This window comes from Cannabis sativa, chromosome 2, assembly GCF_029168945.1.
Source record: "Cannabis sativa cultivar Pink pepper isolate KNU-18-1 chromosome 2, ASM2916894v1, whole genome shotgun sequence".
NCBI classification, from domain to species: domain Eukaryota; kingdom Viridiplantae; phylum Streptophyta; class Magnoliopsida; order Rosales; family Cannabaceae; genus Cannabis; species Cannabis sativa.
The window spans coordinates 82,692,476-82,702,585 of record NC_083602.1 but is presented as its reverse complement, the minus strand read 5'-3'; positions in this window follow the sequence as shown (position 1 = coordinate 82,702,585).

Below are 10,110 nucleotides of genomic sequence, written 5' to 3'. Positions count from 1 at the left end.
TTTGCCAATGTCTTGGAAAGGACATAACACTTTTTCCAAGGTGTAAGAATACCTATCGCTGATTATACCATGTCAGTCTAAATCCAGTGTTCTGAGAAATCAGGGAATAAACTTTTGAACATATAATTAAGATTATATTCCACTGTGCTGACAACACTATAATCTTTAACAAACTCATATGTTCTGCACTTAAAAAAGAATTCATACATTATATACATATAATCATGAAATAAATCATGTTAACCATGCAACATAAATGTTATTTCTGATCTTTATTAATAAGTAAATATGATTATATTGAAATGAGTTTTATTTAGGGCACAAAACCCAACAAACTCCCACTTGCACTAATATAAAACAAAATGTGCATTTCAAGTAATCATTAACACCTTGATATACCAATCAAGTGTAATAGTAGTAAACTCCTCGTAATAGGATCTGACAGGTTGAATTAAACACAACCTCTTCTCCACCATTACTATTCCTTAATCACAAAATCCTTGATAATGTGAAATTCCTCTCTATATGTCTACTCTCTTGGGATACTGGATTCTATAGTTTTGGCAACTACTTCTTGGTTATTCAGGAAGTAACCCTAGTAGTTAAGGCAAGTTGGAACAGTGCCACAAATGTATAGAACTTTCCTTAGACTGAATAAGTACCTTTCCTGCAACTTTAACATTCAATCTCTTTCTGGTAGACTAAGAGATTTCAGATAAGTTTTTACACTTCTCCAAAATCACTACTCCACCCCCAAAGTAATCACCATCTCATCAGCAGACTTTCTAGCACACAGGCAAGTCTCGAAATCTGATGTGGTGTAGTCTAAGAGTTTTAAAACCACCCTTATAGACTAACATATAGTTCCTCTTCTTAATCTTAAAATTTACTTGATTGTCTTCCAATGTTCCTCTCCTGGATTAATCTGATACTTACTCATTACTCCCACTCAACAGCAGGTGTCTAGTCTAAGGCATACTAAAGCATATCTGAGACCTCATACTGTTAATTTAAGAAATTCATTCATGGCTTTATCTTCTCTAGAATAGTTGAGACTTTTCCTTAGATAAATAAAATCTATATCTAAGAAGTTGTGAAGCTTCTATAGATTGCCATTGGAAAGAAAATGCTTCAGCATCTTATGCTTGTATTAGAGTAAGTAATTACCAGGTATACCACAAGCCATAGGTTTAGATAAACTCAAACCTATAATACTAGGGGCAGGAAGTTTTGTTGAGTCCATTGAATAGACTTATTAACGAAAATTTCCTTTCATGTCCTTGTAATAGAAAACTTTAGGTTACTCCATGTGAATGGATCAAACCATAGTTCTATTGGCTTTCTTCTTAGTTTCTTATCTTGACAATCCATTACTTGTTTAAACTCACAATGGATTTTAATCACTAGTGTCTTCCAAGTCATAAGAAGGTAAAGTTCCTTGAAACTCTCCCACTATGACAAGGTACTGTGAATTATGTCTAAGAAAACTAAATGGTATTGACCTCTTCGGTTGTGTTAAGACAACAGAGGCAGTGGGATGTTTAAACAAAACACTTTCTTATCTAATGACTATGGGATGCTCCACCTCTAATCACTTAGAATAGCTAACAAACATGCAAACCAGGGTTAACAGTTCTAGCTTTTCTTAAGACTTCGATTAGGTCATCCATGAATCTAGTAATGATTTATATTAAGTATACAATCATTGCATCATTCTGAAATTATATTACCATAGAAGGATTTAAGCAACGACTAGTAACTAATCATCAATATGCAACTCGAATTTCTGGGGAGGTAAGTTTGGATATAATTCAAAATCAAATTAATGATCTTTGAACTACATATCTACTAACTTTTTCTCCACCCCTATCAGTTCGCAAGATCTTTAACCACTTACCTTCACCATTGCTAGAAATTCATGAAATTTTTCAAACATTTCAAATTTCTTTTGCATAAGGTAAAATCTAGAGTGATCGTTTTAAGAATACAACGAAAACTCATATCCACCCCTGAATGTACATCCATCTGCGAATGAGATGAACTTACTTTCAGTGGATATAGGCATATTAACTCTTTGCAGAGAATGATCTTGTCAAAACCACTATGAGCAAGATACAAATGCCATAGATTTATAAAATATGTGGTTGTATCTTTTGATGACTTAAGTTTAGTTACAACAAAGAGTTCTTAGAATAGTGCAAGTGGATTCTGGTCACAGAATAGTAAACTCATACAGTTTAAATCCATTGAAAGAAAATGGTTATGAAACACTTGTGAAAGTGTAACTGTATAATTAGTAATTCTTTCTTGGACCACCACTACTAATCTAACTCTATGATTTGCCCATACAAGTAGAAGATTTCTAAGATTGAGGATTTATATCATTTTGGGATAGAATTTTGGGAATATAATCATATGCGTCATTTAATTTCTTAAGAGAAAATATGGAATGACTTTATATGATTTATAGACCATTCATCCAATGATATGTTATTAAGCTGATTCGAAATGAATAAGCTAAGAGGAATTAGGATAATTTCGTTTTAAATAAGAATCCAACGATGCTCCGATTAGCGAGAGTCAAAGTAATCTTATTTATATAATCTTCTTATTTCATATTGTAAAATACTAGTCTAAGGTGTCATCAATTGATGAACAGCTAGATGTTGCATATACAATATTTATCTTTCGAGATCTAACACTATTATGTTAGTCTAATGGTGAAAATCCATTAGGGATTTATCTCATTAGAAAAACAAACTAAGTTAGACCAACAATGAAGATTCGAAATTAAACTACAATTTAATAACAGAAAATAACATGGTTCAATACAAATTCATACACAATTCAGATATTATGAAGCACATAGCAAGTAGGAATGACAAGTGAAAATACTAAAACATACAATCCTAAATAATTTCCAAGGTTTTCAACAAACTGATATCAATGTCCCGTTTAGGCGAGAGTCAAAGCTAACATTCATTGAATAGAGTTGTCAGCTCATCTAAAATGTCAAACATTCTAGCAACCTTTTATTCGACCAAGATGTGAATCCGCGTTGTCCCGTTTAGGCGAGAGTCAAGGCTATTCTATCTTATGAGCTTCCACCATTGTTTCATATTCTTGCAAGTCTTATACAGTCGCCACCATTAGGGTGATCAATACTATATAAAAAACTTACAAGATTACTTATCTTTCGAGATTAAACGGTGCTAACTTGCTAATGAACGTTCCTCCATTAGGGAGAATTACTCACTAAAATAATAGCTATGTAACACCAACAATGGAGATCGAATATCCTAATAATAAAGCTCATTATTTAATGAAGGTTGTATTTTCTTCTAATATTTATTTTAAATATATATTTAATTAAAATTTCCAATTTAGAATGAAAAATTCTAAATATAAATTTTAATGTAATATTTATAAATTATACTTAGATGGATATGAAAATAACGTGAATTATTTCCATCTTAGTAATAATTTCCATAAATATTTAGAAAATTCTTCAACTTAAGTTGTTTCAAAATTAATTTAAATTAATTTACAACTCAAATTTAATTTTCTATAAATATATATTGCATTTCGAAAAATGAAGTGTATAAGAATACTACTTTCGAAAATGCTTTTAAAATAAAATAAAAATAAATCCTGGAAAATTACTCTAATTTTATGTTGGCCCAAAATTAATAAAAATTAAATTTCAACAAAAATATAATTTTCCTATTTAATTAAATATCTAAGAAAAATTTCAAATATTTAAGTATCATGATTAAAAAATCAACTTAAATATTAATTTTCTATTAATTAAATACACTAGAAAAATACTTCAAAGAAAACAGATAATAACTATTCATTGACTAATTAATTCAATTTCTAATTATTATATATTTTAGTTCATTTATTTTAATTAATCATTAAATGAAAAAATTATTGATTTAAGTTGGTCCAAAATTAAATAAATAATTTTCAACTTTAATCTATTTTTCAAATAAAATTCGAAATTTCTACATTAAAGAAATGTAATTTCGAAATTTTGGGAAATGATTAATAAAATAAAATAAAATATATTTTGAAAATTATTCAAACTTAAGTTATTCTGAATGAAGATTCCAAACTTAAAATAATTTTCCACTTTAATTAAATAACATGAAAATAACAATATTTAAGTATCATGATGAAAATCAACTTAGATATTGAATTTTTAATTTAATTAAATGTATTAAATTCAAAAAATAAATAATTAAGTATAGAGGGAACTTAATTATTAATTATAGTTTAATACTATGAAAATATACTAAACTTAGATTGTACCAAAATTAATTATGAAACAATTAATTTCACAATCAATGATATTTTCCTATTTAATATTAGAAATAATAATTAGTACTAGAAATAACTATCTAGAATATATATCATTAACTAAGTGTTTTTCTAAAATTAACTTTAAAATATTAAAATGAAAAAAAAATTCATATATTTTAAAAGTTAATTATGTTGCTAATTCAATTTTAATTAGGTTAGACTAATATAATTAACCTAATACAATTATTTAAATAAGGCAAATGGGCCTTCACAATTGGGGTAGTTCATGTGAGGGGGAGCTGGGTTCAGTATGTCGTACCCACTTCTATTGGCTCCCAACTCTCACACAAGGCCCAAAAGAGAGGAATTAACCTTTAAATAAATAATTGTTATTCATTGAATAAGCCCAAATTTAATTGGGCCTAAATAAATTTACTTATGTCAAAATTTATTTTAGCAACATAGTTCATTTACTTAGTAAAACTTAAATGGGCTTCCTATATGCATCTAAGTCAAATAGCAAACATATAGGCTCACACAGGTCAAATGATTTGGATGGGCCCTATCATGTTACTAGGTTTACACAGATGAAAGAAGTACAAAAATTACCTGTTACAAATTATTTATAAGATCTATCGACAATTAGACTATGATTAAAATCAGATCATTGGATCTGTCAACAAGTTAATCATAGCAATTTAGATCAGATAAATAATAGGTTTGTTAAAATTTTTTTTTGAATAAACAATATAAATAAACAAACATTGTCCATGTAACAGATGTGAAAATAAGATATTGATATAATTAAATTATTATTCTTAAACTAACCAAATAAAGGAAACTAATTTTAAAATATCTAGGTTTATTTGAATCAAATTAAATTAAATATCTAATAAGATCAATGATTTGAAAGGAAAGAATCTTCAATATCACTTTCAGATCTTATAATTTAATAAAATAAACCAATTTTAAAATAGATTTGGTTAGATAATTATTATTTTAGGAATAAAATAATAATTACCATAATTATATGTCAAAATATCTCAAATTAAGCAATATTCAAATCTCTACAAAATATCTATGTTATTTACATATTTAAGATATGATTTATAAATTTCCAATAAAAAAAAATGATATATATAGAAAAATATCATTTTTAAACTTATAATTTATAAATAATTAAATATTTAACAAAATAACAAATTCTGAATTTGAAAATATTATGGTAAGTATATCTATAAAAATATCTATGTTAATTTCAAATTTATTAATTATTTAATTTGTCATATAAGATAATTTTAATATACTATTTTAAATAAAAAGACAAAGTTATCTTTAAATTTAAAATATGTAAAATATCAAAATATCTAATCTTATAATTAAATAATAAATAAATATTAAAGAAGTTAATAAAATTTTAAATCTGACCATAATAGGAAATATTTAAAATTGGAAACATTCCAAAATAGAAATATTTAAAATTGGAAAAATTCCAAATTGAAAATATTTTAAAATTGGAAATATTTCAATTTAGAAATATTTAAAAAAGGAAAAATGAAATTTGGGAAACAATCCCATGAAAAAATTGGATTTTTGGGAAAAAAATCCCAAAAATCGCAATTTTGGGTTTGGCTGCCCAGTAAGCTGCATCTGCAGCCCAGGAGAGGCTGCTAGCAGCCTGTTACTCGCGCGGAGGTGATGCACCCAGCCGAGGTTTCTCGGCGTTTGCAGGGTGCTTGTGCAGGAATCATGGGCACTGGCAGGGGTGACACGGGCGAGGCTCAGGCGCGCGGAGGGCTTCGTTGTCCGAAGCCTGATGCGTGCGATTGAGCACCCATGCATACCCGAAATCCCGATTTTCCAAAATTCATAACTTTCTCAATTTTTATCGAAATCCAGTTCCGTAAAAACGAAAATTGCTTAATTTTTTACAAGGAATCCAAATAAAATATTTTCAAAAATCGAAAAAGTATTTTTCATGGAAAAAGGTACTGTACAACATATACATTCATCAACTAACACATAAACAAACATGAAACCATCCAAATCAATACAAAAACTTATAAATCATCATTTTAATTCATATTACATGAAAGTAAATCATTACCATGGCTCTGGTGTCAGTTGTTGGAATTATTTTACCAGGATCTAGATTTACTAACAAGTATGTTTGATTAACATCCTAATGTGAATTCTAAAACAATGAAAATAAACACATATAAAGTTAAGAAAACCTTACAGTGGGTGCAGCGGAATAATATGACTCCTTCCATTCAGATCTCTAGCCCTTGATTCCTTTCTGTAGCAGAGCATAATCAAGATCTGGATTTGGATCTTCTTTTCTCCTTCTTTGATGCAGAATTTCCATAGTCTTACATACTATGATTGAGATACCACTTGATGTGTGTGGGCACTACTCATCACTCAAGGAATTTCGAAAATTTAGAGAGAAGAAAAGAGAGAAGGTGGCGTGTGGCCTTTTCTGAAGGAAACTGATGTTCAATGTTGTGTGTGTGTTTCCTGAAGCCAACACTTTCTATTTATAGAAAACCCTTTAGGTTTATGTTAGAATTGTATGGCATTAAAATAATGGAAACTAAAAATGACAATTCTCATGCATAATGGAAACTACAAATGACAATTCTCATGCATAGTGGCCGACCATACAAAGGGATTGGGCCTCACTTTGCAACTTTCCCATTTTGTTATTTTCCATTCCCATTTTCTCAAAAATGCCAATTTTCTAATTTAACCTTTTAAATGCCAATTCTAATTTTTTAATAACTTGAAAATAATTATTAAATAATATTGCCATTTAATATATTTATTAATTTAGACATATAAAGTCTCTTAATCAATAAATAAACCTAAAATCTCTTTTCTTTACAATTTCGCCCTTGCTTAGTGAAAATTCATAAAGTAGACTAGGGGTGTTCGCGGTGCGGGTGGTGCGGTTTTTAACCATTTTTTCAAACCAACCCGCACATGTGGTTTTTCTAATTTTCTAAACTGCACCCGCACCGCGATACTAAAAACCCGTAAAAACCGCACCGGAAAAAATAATGCGGTGTGGTGCGGTTTCTGCGGTTTGAACTATTATAATTTTTTTTTTGAAATCATCATAAAATAATTAAACTATCATTAATATAATTATTCCAAAACACTTAAGAAAATACAACAAACTTGAGACTAATAAAAGTTATAACAACAACAATAAGTCAATAATCTTTTTAAAGTTTTAACAACACACCTAAATTAAAATAACAAACTTGAAACTAATTAAATTCCAACAATAATATAAATGTACAACTAACATACTTGAGCAATAGATTAAAAATAAAACAAACACAAACTTCCAACTCCAAATTTCAATGTATGGGCTTGGGTTTGTTGCTAAGAAGAGAGGGTTTGTGAAGAGTTATGAATTTTGCCCTAAGATTTATGGGCTTGGGTTGGGCTCATATGTATGGGCTTAATTAAATAAATATAAAAAATTAAATTTTAAAAGATGCGGTGCGGTTTGAATCGCGATTTAATAATTCAAAACTGCAAACCGCACCGCACCGCGCGGTTTGGGAAAAATTCAAACCGCAACCGCACCGCGAAGAATTTCAAACCGCATTTTTTTTGCGGTGTGGTGCGGTGCGGGCGGTTTGAGCGGTTTAAGCGGTTTGATGTACACCCCTAAAGTAGACATAGTCTAACTTTTAGAATTTTAATTAATTAATTAAAATCAATTAACTGAGTCTTACAAGCAGTATGGTCTCAAGTAGTATGGGGACCATGGGTCTATATAACCGAGCTTCCAATAAGTCGAACCGAATTTACCAAGTAAATTCCCTAACTTATTAATTCCTCATTGAATCCACACTTAGAACTTGGAATTGCACTCTCAGTCATATAGAACGCTCTATATGTTCCATGATATAGACACGTCATTAGTTATCCATTGTTATAACCCTAATGTGATCAATGATCCTCTATATAGATGATTTACACTGTAAACGGATTAAATTACCGTAACACCCTACAATGTATTTTATCCTTAAAACACTTAACCATGTATAAATGATATTTCAGCTAAGTGAAATGAGATCTCCACCATTTATTTTTGTTTGGTTAAGCTCGAAGGAAATCATCCTTTACTTTCTATTCGCCAGATAGAAGCTATAGATTCCATATTTATGTTAGCGCTCCCACTCAATTGCACTACCGTGTTCCCAAAATGTACGTATCACCCTGACCCAAAAGTAGGCTTAACTAACAAATCAAAGAACACAGATAACACTCTTGAGATTGAACCTAACCATATCAGGATTAAGATCATTTGATCTAGGATCAACATGTGATATTGAATTGAATAGATATTACGGTAGGTTTTAATATATCTAATCAAATTTCAATATCGGTCCCTTCCGATGTATACTCCATACATCCGATACTGGTAAACTTTGTTAATGTCTTGGAAAGGACATAACACTTTTTCCAAGGTGTAAGAATACCTATCGCTGATTATACCATGTCAGTCTAAATCCAGTGTTCTGAGAAATCAGGGAATAAACTTTTGAACATATAATTAAGATTATATTCCACTGTGCTGACAACACTATAATCTTTAACAAACTCATATGTTCAGCACTTAAAAAAGAATTCATACATTATATACATATAATCATGAAATAAATCATGTGAACCATGCAACATAAAATGTTATTTCTGATCTTTATTAATAAGTAAATCTGATTATATTGAAATAAGTTTTATTTAGGGCACAAAACCCAACACTACCTTCAATTCTCCCCTCTTTCTCAAAGGCCGGAAACACCTCCATCAAATCATCCTTGATAGTTTCCCAGTTGTTTTGGAAAACTGCCAAGCTAAAATCGTCTGGCCCCGGCACTTTACTTCCTTCACAGTTAAAAATTGTTCTTTTGACTTCTTCTTCTTCAAAAGAACTTTCAAGTTGGCATGCTAAGGAGTACGCGATGCATAAAGGCTGGTCGGCCATGGTGTTGGGCTTTGTGCCCTAAATAAAACTCTACTTCAATGTAATCTTTTCTATTCAAATCAATAAAGAAACATATTTAATTTCATTACTTGTTTAATGTGTTATTTGGTTCATGTGATCATCTATTTACTTATTTGATTAATAAATTCATCCAAACCCTTATCACACTGATATTCTTATTTATTGTGTTGTCAACACAGTGGAAAGTAATCAAGATTGTGTGATTAAATGTATTCCTAGATTTATCAGTACACAGGGTTTAACTGATATGATAATCTACAACGTAGTTTACTTGCACCTTGGATAAGTGCTATGTCCTTTCCAGGGCATTGGTTAAAGTAAGCTTGGGTTGGATGTATGGAGTATGCATCGGAAGGGAACGATATTGAACTTGAACTAGATATGATAATTTTACCGTAATATCTGTTCAATTCAATATCACCTAGTTGATCCTAGATCAAATCATCTCAATCTAGAGATGGTTAGGTTCGATTGCAAGAGTATTATTTGTGTTCTTTGATTTGTTAGTTAAGCCTACTTTTTGGTCCAGGTGATACGTACATTTTGGGAACACGGTAGTACAATTGAGTGGGAGCGCTAATCATAGATATGGAATCTATAGCTTCTATATGGACATAGAAGTGAAACGATGATTTCCTTTGAGCTTGGATAAATATAAATAAATGATAGAGCGCTCATTCTAGTGATTATATTAGTTCACTAAAATATCATTTATAGGTGGCTAAGTGTTTTAAGGATAAAATACATTGAAAGGGTGTAACGGTAATTTTGTCCCT